The sequence below is a fragment of the Numida meleagris genome, chromosome 6 (assembly GCF_002078875.1).
Source record: "Numida meleagris isolate 19003 breed g44 Domestic line chromosome 6, NumMel1.0, whole genome shotgun sequence".
Taxonomy (NCBI): Eukaryota; Metazoa; Chordata; class Aves; order Galliformes; family Numididae; genus Numida; species Numida meleagris.
Genome location: NC_034414.1, coordinates 8846393 through 8859995, shown reverse-complemented (window position 1 = coordinate 8859995; position 13603 = coordinate 8846393). Strand labels below are relative to the sequence as shown.

The window sequence follows — 13603 nt, the reverse complement described above, 5'->3', positions numbered from 1 at the left end:
TGGGAATTGAATTTTTACGCAATATGTTCTCAAATAGTTTCATAAAATATTGATAATTAAATCACTCAGGAATACTCGGATGAAGGAAGAAGCCAATCAACACAACACAGCTGGTAGACTAAACTTGTAACTTAATTATGATTCTTTAAGATATTACGTTTCATTTGAATATCACAGTGGCTAGGCCATATCTGATAAAGATGTCTCAGAAGATTATAATTGGATAAATAATGTATTATATTTAAGTATATAATAAGTTGCCATTGTCATAAATAGCCTGTCACTTGAGCATATCCTTCATCCACATTCACTGCCTGCAGTTATCATTACCTTTATACTGCAAGGTACTTTAGTTCTTAGTCTTATTAAAATTCTTGTCTGCCAATTATTATCCCCTTAATGAGAGCTCTGGTCTTTCTCTCTATAGACAATACAAACAGCTTACATAACCCTTCTAGTATTTTAGACTCATATCTGCTTCAGTTACTGCTCAGTTTCCTGCATGATATATGTGAAAAGAACCTAATTTGGAATACTTGTCTTTTTGAAACTAAATAATTTCACTTTCTTCACAGGCATTTAGAAGTTTGAAAGACCAGCACTCATCTTTCAGAACTGGAGCTCAAGGTCGTGGCTGCAAGTGACAAAAAGGGCACATGATGAATAAACACAGATGGGAAGGAAGCTTGCAGATTAGTGGGAAAAAGTTACATAAGTTTCTACAGACATCGGATGAGGCAGCCATGACTTGGAACAGTTTCTTCAGAGGGAAGTTATAATAGGAAGAAGGGGCCTGCAGTCCTAAAGATGTTCTTTATGTTTCAACTGATATTCACAGGACTTCAGATTTGACTTCAGTGAGACCTCCAACAATTGCAAATTGACAATTCTACAGTGATAGAAGCCTCTCTATTAGAACTTAATCCAAACCTGCTCCACCTTTCTACCCTCTCTAGCATACTGAGATGTGCAACAACTGATAATTCTCTCAAGGATAACAGCTCAAGAATATTTTATTTAACATGCCAGCTCCATCTATACATTCAAGATAACATAAGAAGGAAAAAGAATGCTCAAAAGGGTTGGGTGAGGAACAAATAGTAATACCCAAAGTCAGCTGCAACCTTCCTCTCCTAAATATGGGTTATTATTAAACTTCCCAGATTAAGAACAATGCATTTACAATGTTTCAATAATAACCAAGTATCTGGCCAGTCATAAGCTTAATAAAATTCTGCACTTCCACTGAACCGTTGTTATCTGCTTAACTGCAGAACTCAGAGACAAGCACCCACAGATACACTAACTGTTAAAAAAAACAGGAAGCAATATACTTTCGTAGGCAAATAAAACTGCACACGCATACCCCAAGTGAGAGACAAATTTCCACTTAAATTGTGTTATTTGGTTAAGAGTCAAGTGTGCATAGTATTTGTTCCTTAAAATTTACTAGTCACACAATATTCTTAGTATACATACATACAGTTTTTTTTTCCTGGAATCATAGGATTGCTCAGGTTGGAAAGGACCCTCAAGATCATCAAGTTCAACTGCAGCCTAACCATACTACTCTAAAAACCCACCGCTAAATCATGTCCCCAAGCACCACATCCAAACAGTTTTTAAGCACATTCAGGGACAGTGACTCAACCACCTCCCTGGGGAGCCTGTTCCAGTGCTTGACAACCCTTTCCGTAAAGAAGTTTTTCCTGATATCCAACCTAAACCTGCCCTAGAGCAGCTTGAGGCCATTTCCCCTTGTCCTGTCACCAGTGAGAAGAGACCAGCCTCGCTCTCACTGCAATCACCTTTCAGGTGTTTGAAGAGAGCAATGAGGTCTCCCCTCAGCCTCCTCTTCCCCAGAGGAAACAGCCCCAGTTCCTTTAGTCTCTCCTCGTAGGGCATGTTTTCCAAGCCTTTCACAAGCCTTGTTGCCCTTCTTTGGACCTGCTCCAGCACCTCCATGTCCTTTCTGCACCAAGGCACCCAAAACTGAACACAGTACTCGAGGTGAGGCCTCACCAATGCTGAGTACAGGGGCAGGATTGCTTCCCTAGTCCTGCTCCCCACACCATTCCTGATGCAAGCCAGGATGCCATTGGCTTTCTTGGTCACCTGGGCATGCTGCTGGCTCCTATTTAGCTGACTGTCCATCAGCACACCAAGGTCTCTTTCCGTCAGGCAGCTTTCCAGCCACTCCTCCCCAAGCCTGTAGGGTTGCCTGGGGTTGTTGTGACCAAAATGCAAGACCTGACACTTGGACCTGCTGAAACTTGTACAGTTTACCTCAGCCCATCGATGAAGTCTATCCAGGTCCCTCTGTATTGCCTTTCTCCCCTCTGGCAGATCAACACACCCTTCCAACTTGGTGTCATCTGCAAACTTACTGAGGGTGCACTCAATCCCCTCATCAAGATCATTAATAAAGATGTTGAATAGAAGAGGCACCAGCACCGAGCCCTGGGGGGACACCGCTCATGACTGGCTGCCAGCTGGATTTAACTCCACTGACCACAACTCTCTGGGCCTGGCCATCCAGCCATTGTTTCTCCCAGCAGATAATACGCCCATCCAAACCACGGGCAGCCAGCTTCTCCACAAGGATGCTGCAGGGGACAGTGTCAAAGGCCTTACTGAAGTCCAGGTAGACCACATCAACAGCCTTACCTTCATCTACTAAGGGGGTCACCTTGTCATAGAATGAAATCAGGTTTATCAACCAGGATCTACCATTCATAAACCCATGCTGACTGGGCCTGATCCCCTGGTTGACCTTGAACTGATCCATGATGTATCCTGAGATTATCCGTTCCATAACCTTCCCTGGCACTGAGGTGAGACTGATAGGTCTATAGCTACCAGGATCATCTTTCCAGACCTTCTTGAAGATGGGAGTCACATTTGCTAGTGTCCAGTCAACTGGGACATTCCCAGTTAGTCAGGACTGTCCAAACGAAAGAGAGGCTAAGGCCATGCCATTCCACTTATGTTTCACAGGTTCTTGATATGTGGAACAAAAATTAAGTTTAAGGTGAATTCCAGTAGAAGAACTAAAAAAAAACAACACAAAACAACCAGGTAGCTCCCCTACTATACTTGTCATGAATTTTTTAAGATGTAACATGAAGCAAAGCATGTTCTGCCAAAAGGACAAGTGTAACATTCACATTCAGTTATTTTCTGGTAAGTTACTCCACATGAACACTTAAAAACAAAATGGGTATAACAGATCCCATCCTAAGCCAGACCTAAATTTCTAGGCCTGAAATTCTAAGCTTCAGGCCCTTAGATTCCCCCAAAATATTTGACCACTATAAAGCAACACCAGGGAAGCACTCTCCCAAAACCAGAAATCAATCAGACCTCCCACGCCCCTCTAATATCCCTACACAATGCACACCTTCTCCGGAAGATTTTTCCCATCACTCATATAATATAGGATTTCTTTTCCTGTCCACAGGAAATCAGACTGACCCTCCTATCCCTTTTTAGGGGAGAGAAGCCAACTGCCACTGCTTCATTACCCACTTCTTTCAAGCTTTCTGCATTTGGAAAACAAAGCCATTTTAAAGAGTACTATTTCTTAAGTGTCTAATTCCTCAGAGCTGATCTAGTATGAAGGAGTAAACATAGCTCAGACAAATAGTACAACAGATGCCACCAACCTGTATATTCCTCTGCGCAGGCTCCAGCTTCCCACCCACAGAAGCAGATGCCAATCACTTTCTACCCTTTAAGCATTGTCTTGAAGTCACATTCATGCTAGAAGTTCTGCACTTAGAAAACAGGTTTAATTAACTTTTTAGGATTTAGTAAGCATTTCACAGAATTACAGATTTTAATATTTTTTTTTTTAAAAAGGAATCTCAGGAATAAGAAAACAACTTCAAAAATAGATTACTTAAACAATAGCATCTTGTCAATTATTCCTCAGTACTCTACCATCTGCTCAGTACCAAATCACAATTTGTACTTGCAGTACTGCAAAATAATACCACACAGTATCTGTGAGCTGAGTAACTGGTTAAAAACTTTATCCATACAGAATTTAGTTGAATTATTAAAAAGATTATAGTCTACATTCCACTAGCAATAAGAACCCACTGGTTATCTACCATCACTACCAATGAAGCCCTTCCAAAATAAACCCCTCTACTCAGCTCTTGTGAGGCCCCATCTGCAGCACTGTGTCCAGGCTGGGGCCCCCCAGTACAAAAAAAGATGCAGAACTCTTGGAACAAGTTCAGAGGAGAGCCACCAAGATGATCAGAGGGCTGAAGCACCTCTCCACTGAAGAAAGGTTGAGGGAACTGGGCTGGTTTAGCTTGGAGAAGACTCTTGGGAGACCTTCCAATATTTGAAGGGAGCATATAAACAGGAGAGGAAACAATTGTTCACAAGGGTGCATAGTGATAGAACAAGGGGGAATGGTTTTACACTGAGACAGGGGAGATTTATGTTCGATATTAAGAGAAGTTTTTCACTCAGAGGGTGGTGACGCACTGGAACAGGTAGCCCAGGGAGGTTGTGTGTGCCCTGTCCCTGGAGGTATTCAAGGCAAAGCTGGACGTGGCTCTGGGCAGCCTGGTCTAGTGGTTGGCAACCCTGCACACAGCACGGGGGTTGAAACTCAGTGATCCTTGAGGTCCTTTACAACCCAGGCCATTCTATGATTCTAACTGGAAAATGCCTATCAGTTTTACCACCAGACAAATCTGAGGTAAAGCACCTATATAAAACTCCTCTTTTGGGGTAAATTAACATACTATGATTGCTTATAAGAATGTTTTCTTGGATCACAGAATTGCAGGGGTCAGAAAGGACCTCAAGAGATCGAGTCCAACAGCCTGCTAACACAGGTACCCAACAACAGGTCACACAAGTAGGTGACCAGTTTGGTCCTGAATATCTCCATAGAAGGAGACTCCACAGCCTCTCTTGGCAAACTGCTCCAGTGCTCCATCACCCTCACTGTAAAGAAGTTCTTTTGCATGTTAGTACAGAACTTCCTGTGTTAAAGTTTTAGGTGATTACTCCTTGTAATATCGCTACGCACCACCAAGAAGAGCCCGGCCTCATCCATTTGCCTCTCATCTCCCTTTAGATGTTTATAAACATTTATCAAATCCCATTTCAGTGTACTTCTTCCCAGGCTGAGCAGAACCAGGTTACTCAGCCTTTCCTCATACAGGAGATGCTCCAGGCCCTTTACCAGCTTTTTGGCCCCCCACTGGACTCCTTCCAGGAGATCCCACATTTTTTGATCTGAAGAGCCCAGAACTAAACACAGTAGTCTAAATGTGGCCTCATGAGGGCAGAGTAGAGGGAGAGGGTCATCTCCCTCGAGCTGCTGGCCCACAATCTTTTTTGTATAGATGGAGATAATTAGCCAGAGATTTGGGAAGATATACCACGTACAGTTGCACCCAGTTCCATACAAGAAACATGCTTATAAGTGCCTAAACAAGCATTTATAAAGAAACCTCCCCACATTTTTTTTTTTTTTTTTAAGATTCAGAATAACTTTTAGGAAAGGAAGGATAATAAATTCACTACACCTTGTTACACAATAAAAAGAACATTTGGACATCCTTGTCAGTAAATCCCATTGATTGTATTTTAAAGGTTTTTGGAATAAAATTCAAGTTGCCAAAACAAGACCAGCACCTTAGAAGTCAGCCTTTTCTGTATAATGAAAAGCTTAAGTCTTCCTTGAGAACTGCTAAAGAAACACATGGGTAACTTCTCAGAGACATGTCACAAGCCAGAGCCCGATAGAGGGAAGAAAAATAAACAATGGCCTTTTCTCTTCACTCATCCCTTTAGAATAGTAACAGAATATAAACTGAGCAAGAGTGTAATTGGTCACCCTCAGGGAACATAGGTACACCAAAAGAGTTGCAACTAAGCTTTATAGTAAGATAGCAGAAAAGATCACAAAGCCGTCTGTAAAATTTGCTACTAAGTTGAAGTGAAACTTGTTGCTAAAAATTAACGTCCAATTACTTTCAAAAGAGAGCACAAAATAGATTCTTAAAATGCAGGTATAAAACTGCCTGGCAGCCATGATAGGGCTTGGAGGAAAGAGGAGTATATGAAAACACAGGATGTTATGCGGAGAATCTGTGGTGGTGTGCATTTGTGTACAGTCAACTGGAATAACTTGAATATCAAAAGGTCACAACTACAATCACTATTTGTTTTTCTTGTTGATTTAACACCAACTCTAAATGCACTAGAGGTATGCTTCTTCTGCAGTCTAACTGGTATAATTTGCCTGTTTTCCCTGCATAACTTCATGTATCTCAGCCCTTTTCTGAGACTGGGTGATGCAACAAATGACCTTGCATTCTTTTCTACCAAGAATAGGCACTACCAGAAGGACTGTCAGCAGGAGTGCTTAATGTGCTATTGTTCACTGTGGTGATCAGCACTGTACCATGGGGCTTAAGGGCAACGAGTTAAAAAACAGGCCATTCATAACTTCGATGTTGTTAAGGTTAGTTCAGTCCTTCATCACTGTGTGATCTCCCTTTTGAGCTACGCTTACTGCAAGAGAGAAAGAGAGCTTTACACAGTAGGGGTCTTTCCCACATTAACATTGCTGAGACTGCAAAGCTGTGAATTTTGTCTTGCTTAAAGCCCAGGTAATACAGACTCAGTTGGTACTTGGTACAGACCGGTTACACAATGAACAGCTTTCCTAAATTAATTTTTCCTTTTCTGTGCTTTGCATGGCCCCACATCTTCCTCGCTGTACACCATTAAAACTCACTACATAATTACTTATTTCTTGACTACACGCTATCATCTTGCAATCAAGCTCAACTGTCATGCTACCATCATAGATGTTTATGGCTACTAGTGTTCTACAGCTAGTTTTTCCCCACCTGCATATTTAAGATAAAACCTTTATTATAGAAATCAGAAAAAGTATCTTAAAATGTTGTCTAGACCAAAATGATTTTCAACATTTAAAATCAAGGATATTTCCAATTTTTTTCTTTAAAAAAATGTTAATTTCAATGTGGTGAACTAACCTGACTACCTTTTCTCATTTTACATTATACTTACGTAACAAGCTTTCACATCCACTAAATGACTAAATGAAAATTCTCCTTTATCAGCAACAGATATATTGACTACCTGTTTGGATCTAAAACCTTACACTAATTACATAATTTTAACAGTGGCACAAGGAGCAGTCTCAGGCTGCTCTAGGAACTAGAGATGCTGGGAAACAGCGCTGATATTTTAACTGGGCCCACCCAAGCTGTGCAGGCCTGAAAGCTGTGTAACTACACATCTAAACCAACGCAGAATCCCTGCCAACATTCAGATCAGTACTGAAAGACATACCATACCCAGGCTCTTCTGGGTGTTGATAATGGAGCAATACTGGCCCAGGCTGCATTCACTTAGGGTCTCAGCAGCACTCTCTGGCCTGCATCAAATTCCGCACTGCCGGGTATTTTCTCTTGCAAGGATATATACACAGCAACAATCAAAATGCTTGCAGCTCACGGGGTGCATTTGCTTGAGCTAGTTTAAACTAATTTGTTGGGATAGTTCCCAGGAATATAAACTGTAGATTTAGCAGAACCCTACTGCTTATGTTAAAGTGGTAGTTAACTATCTGAGAATAGCCGTTTTTTCCCCTAAAGTTCCATCACACAAATAGCAATCATGACTAACACGAACCACATGTTTATTTCTCAGCACCCTATAAATGAATGATATTTAGCTGTGCTACTTTACCAAATGTATAAAGCAAATTGAAAACAGCTAGATGAAATTTAGCACTAAAGAACAAAGCTAAGTGTGATTATATACCACTGGGTTTCGTAATTTTACAAAGAGTATCTTAAAAAAGGACACTAGCATAGTTTGACCGCTACCGTATAAGAGTACTGACCTCTTGACTGTAGTACAAGTTACTTACTCATAATAAAGAGATTATTAATTCATACAGCTTGGGAAGTTTGATTCCAGCTAAATTGAAATCGCAATTGCAGACCAGAAGTCTTTCAATACTTATATAGGAACACTCAGAAGGCTTCTTCTTATTTACAAAAAGTAAGCTAAGTTTTAATCTTCTGAAATGCACAGAAAACTGTATAGCACACTGCCAACAGCATTACAGAGTTAAAGCTGGGCCTCTCATACCCTTACAGTAACTATCACCTGTTCCTCCCAAACCAAAACAAACTGTAACACAGCAGATAAGTTAACAGTGGAGAAAATCCCATCTAAGTCACAGGAACAGAAAATCTTTTGTTATTAAAGGATACACCTCTCAAAGATACTGCAAAAACAACACCTGCTTTTTGGCTGATTTATGAAAAGTTTCTGCTGCAGTTGCAAAGTCATAAACATGGTAACTGTCTTAACATAGGCAATATTAACTGCAGATTTTTTAAAACATCCCATAACACAATACTTCCAATTAACAGAGAAAATTAAACATCATTATTTGCCTGTGATTCACCCATTCACTCCAAGGCATTCCACGAAGAGTGTTCATCACTAGTTCTAATCTAATAGTAAAATCGCTTTTGTAGGCAGTGCTTGTGAACTAATGTTTTCACATAAAGTTAATTTTGCAATTTTTATTGATATTAGAGAGTTCATTTGGTTGGCATCCTGCTTCCCAAAACAGTTTGCATTTTGTTGATAGATCTTCACCCAGAACTTGGCATTTCAGAATTTTAGCTAAACAGCTTTGAAACTTGATTAAGGAAAAGTTCCAAGTGCCTTTACGATGACAATCATCTTCTAATGAGTTGTTCCAGTATATCATCAATGGGTGTAGGCAAAGAAACATTGGTAACAGTTATAGTATAACACTTAGAAATCACTTTTAGAAAAGTAAAAAGTCAAAACCAAAAACATTCTTCCTTTTAGCAATTTGAAGTGTAGAATGAGAAATGTTTCATCTAAATAAAAACTAATAGTATGTCAAGACTGAATGCTAGACATTGATACAGGATGCAATAACACTTTCTCAGACTGAAGACAGTAGCAAGACATTTACCTTAAAGCTGATTATACAAATTATTAGCCCATCAAAATCGTTAAAGTAAACGTCAGAAGTGCTTTTATGTGGTTTGAACATCAATAAACTGTAACACAGCTGTGTGTTTGGTATCTTATAATCAGCATTTGTTCCACAGCTTGGAAGCCTCCAATTTTACCTCAAATTGACTCTTGAGAAGCACTGCAGAACTGGATAAAGTAAAAAGCTGCATCCTAGACAATTCAACACTTAACCGTTAAAGTCAATAAAATTTTAGCTAATATAAGCAAGCAGATAGAAGAAAGGAATTGAAATTAATACAAGTAATGATGACATGATAGCACTATGGCTTATATTTTAAAGACAAAAAGAAAGGATTTCCCTTAAAACTTACTCATTTTGAGAAGACACTTATTTCTATGAAAGTATACACATTCAATAGAGCATATCTTGTTGTTTTTTTTTAAACAAGAGAGCAATATTCACTTTTGCAAATTCTTACTGACACAGTCTATTACTGCTCTCCAATAGAGGGAACAGCAAAATCACACTATTGAGTAGCAAGCACTCTAGGAACTATATAAAAAGCAAAATTCAATAAACAGAAGGACAACACATTATTTCAACAGAAACCACTTCGACATAACAACCATCCCGGCCCATCTTGCCTTGTAGAAAAAAACTAAAAGAAAAATCAAAAAACAGGTAATTGTAGGAAAGCATCTGGAAAAAAAAATTAAAAAATAATTCCAGTAATGAAGTTGAAAGGAACAGAAAGAGAATGATTGTTCAAAGTTCTGTTTTTCAACATCTAAGCAGAAAAGGTTCTTCCTCACCCCCCGTTTTATTCAAAGTAACTATACTTCAGCACTAGGCACATTTTGCATCCAGTCTAAGTTTGGAGGGGAAACTAATCTCAATGCAAGCTGTTATAGAATAACTAACACTGTAGAGATGTCACCGTGACCACATAAATGTTATCTAAACTTGAGTGCAGTTCTGAGATAAGGATCAACCAAATGACCTCCAGGGATACCTTTCATCATAGATTATTCTGTGATTCCATAAAGGAAAACCAAAGACAGAGGAACGCTTTCTTTTTAAATATATAGTACTCCCGTTTATACCTCAATACTGCCCTCTGCTGATATTCACACTGCTTGATTTGCACACAAAAATAGTGAGGCTGTATTGAGAGTGCTAGCACATCCGCTGCATGTGAAGGAAATGTAGCTGAAGAAAGCACATGTTCTCTAACATTCCAATCAATCATAATGATGATAGGCTGAATCTCTAGGCTTACAGTAGAGGACAAAAAGGGATCAATACCTTTACCAGGTTAGTCTAGAAAGTATATAACATATTTATATAGATACCTGTGTGTCTACATATATATTTAGGGGCAAAGTAGCCCTCATCTCCTAAGAGTTTGAGGTGCTTTAGAGCAATCTTCAGTACACTGGAACAACCCTATTAAGAGCACATAACAAGTTTCAACAATTGTCCATACAGATTGCCCAAAAGAGAAGATTGTTGGAGAAATCTCCTAAACCCGGAAGCCAGAGTGATCATAAGAATGGGCACAATTTTAGCTGCCTGAGCTATGCTTTTACATAGACAAAGTGGTACAAGCAATAGGGAAGAGAACTTGGAAAAATTAAGCTCTTAATTTAAGGATTTTTGTGCAATTATTGTCATTGGAAAAAAAAGTAGAAAAAGTCAACTACAAAGAGAGTTTCTCCAAACACTTAACAGCATCTTTACTTGCTATTTTTAATGTTTTAGTTGTATGAGAACTGAATTACTACATTTAATATAAAGCTTTGAAAAGAAACGAAAGCTTTCCCTTCACATCTTTTTTCTGGTGTACTTAAAATTAAATTTCTAAACAGATCACACTAGTGTCCTAACTTGGCATTGCTTTGCAGAAATGTTTTATTTTATGCATACCACTGCTAAATATTTTCCTTTTTTTTTTCCCCCTGTATTGTTACACTATCTCAATAGCCAATAAGAGATCCTACTGAATTGACTGCACTCCCTAGTTAATGAGTAAGAACAGCTATGACTGACCTTTTCTGAGGGAAAGCAATAGAGGCATTTCTAAATTAGGGTTAAAATCTAATATGAGAAATATTTGCAGAAGTGACATTTACTTGCATGTGAATTTAAAGGATTCAAGTTTCCAATGACGGTGTATGAAAGCCTTGCATTAAGTACTGCTGAACGGGACGTAACATTAAATGCCAAGAAATGAAATTCAGGCTAAAGTTCCAGGAAAGTTTCAGCAGCAAAGCTAGGTGATCAAACTGATTATCAGAAGAGGTGAGTTTAAATTTAAACCATGTTAATATCAGAATGATAGCCCCTGTGTACAGCCTCTGCACTGAATGTCACAACCTAGTAAAATAACATTTTTTAAACATTATTAGTTAACAGCAACTCTTTCCATTGATCAAAAAGGGGATTTTTTTAATATCAGAAATATCAAAGTCAAAATGTCAGCATCTTGGAGGCACGCGTACCTGATTTTTAAGACTTCAGCCATACTACATCTACCAATTGCACGTACATCAGTCAGCCAGCTTACTGAGTACCATGTTATGCGTGATTACTACAAAAGATTTGCACCTGAATAGTATTTAATTACCAAGTAGTCAAAAGCATTTCCCTTACAAGTTCGGCATTTCCAGCACTTCATGAGTTGCCATCTATAAATCACAAAACCACCTACTGAAATGCAAATGAAAGCCACTCTTTACCAGGAAGATAATGATCAGAAGGAATAACTTGTCAAAACAGCATCATCCTTCACTTAATGATCCGATCTGTACACGTACGCTGTCACTTGACTGATATAAATAAACTTTTACTCATCCTTGCAGAGGCAACATATTTCTGGGAGTTTCATTACTGGCTCCTGAATCAAAAGAATTCTTGACTAGGTTCCACCAGCAGCTTTATTAGTGGCAACGATGTGCAAGCTGGAAAGAACATAGCTTTACATCGCAGACTGAGCTTGCAGATGGAAACAGTTATTTATAAACATGCTGCATCACAGACAGCAATTTGAGCAGATACACCAGCAGTTACCACTACTACCCTTAGTCAAGTGAAATCAGCTGTCAACACTAGGCAGACATCCATGCACAGCTTTCTGAGAGGCCAGTTTCATGCCTCACACTAGTCAGTCTTACTCACTTTGAGGATGGTAGATACTGTTCTATTAGCATGCAAAAAACAGTTTCCAAGCAGGTTGCAATACGGTACTTCTAGCCTGGTAGCTTGCTACTCCTGTGAAGTGTAGCCCAGACTCCATTAACACCACCGAGTGAGAATATTAAGTCCAGTATTTCGCTGATGTATCAGTAAATGCCAGCTTAAAAATGTACCTCGAAAAGGGGGAAAAGGAATGCATGAAAAACAAACAACTGCATGTTTTTTTTTTTCCTAGATGCTGTGACCTGCTTCTAGGAAGTTACAGTTCACAGGTACTTCTTCAATTAAGTTACTTTTTACATGGATATTCATTGCTGTCTGTGCATTGTTACCCACTTACTATACATTTTTAGAATCTGAGCAAGTAAGTATACTTAGAGCAATGCATGAAGATAGGTTGCATCTCAAAGTAAAACTTGCTTCTAGCAGGTGACAGTTACTGATTCCCTCCCCATGTGAAGCTTCAAAGCAAGAATGTAGTTAAACGTGCTAAGTTAAGTTGAAAATCTATGGCTCTACTTGCATGCATCATGTTAATTGTAATCTTGAATTACATGTTGATGTGAGGTATGAAAACAGTCTTCTACAACAGTGGCAACCATCCACATTGCTTCTCAAATAACTGAACAAAATGTCCCTGGCCTCCCGATAAAAACGTGGAAATAAACACATCCAGTGCAAGACAAACACAGAACAGACATTTCATAAGTAAAGTAACAGCTAGCCACACATAGTGTATTAAAACGGAGTTTTAAAGTAATCTGATATGTTCTTTTCATCCACAACATAAGATGAAAAATACTTATTTTTTTAGTCATTATTAATACAAAGATGGACATTAAATAGTAATCGTATCGTCATTGGCATAAAAGTCAAGTTTTTAAAAGTAATTTTTTCCATCTTGGGATAGACTAAGTACATAAAACACATCCACCTCATAGCTAGGAATTAGTTACAGCAGAAAAATAGCTTCCATTTTTGAGGAAATGGGAGGTGAACAAAAAAGTATATTTCACTTTTAAGGTAATATTTGTTGCCCAGGGCCTAGAGCTTTTACTATGCCCAGAAGGAATTATCAGCTCTTATTTAAGAATAGAGAAAGAAACGTTAATGAAATAGTACAGAAATGCACTTGTGGGTCAGGTGAGTGTATCTATATGAGAATACACTGGTAAGAACAGAAGGTGAAGCTCAGTAAGGTGTTTTTGACAAATACGCTGTAATTAGGATTAACTACTGCACAGCCTGTAGATATATCTTTTAGCAGTGTTTCCGACACAATCAGAGGAAAATCCATGAAATTTGAAGTTTAAATATTTTAAATATGTCTACAACTTTTTAACATAGTACACGGTATACTAAATACAC

The 13603-nt window shown here is 38.8% G+C and overlaps 1 protein-coding gene across 22 annotated transcripts in view; it reads right to left on the bottom strand.

The window, feature by feature from the left end:
• Positions 1–13603, bottom strand: part of MRVI1 (murine retrovirus integration site 1 homolog) — a 99946-nt gene that overhangs the window by 81691 nt on the left and 4652 nt on the right. For 4 of the 22 annotated variants that reach the window (XM_021402861.1, XM_021402859.1, XM_021402848.1 and 1 more), the window contains one exon: positions 3666–3771. The exons of 17 other annotated variants lie outside the window; for them this stretch is intronic. The gene's annotated coding sequence lies outside the window, so the exon portion shown is untranslated. Of the gene's footprint in view, positions 1–3665; positions 3777–13603 lie in introns of all 22 variants that reach the window. One more of the 22 variants, XM_021402852.1, reaches the window with a different exon arrangement.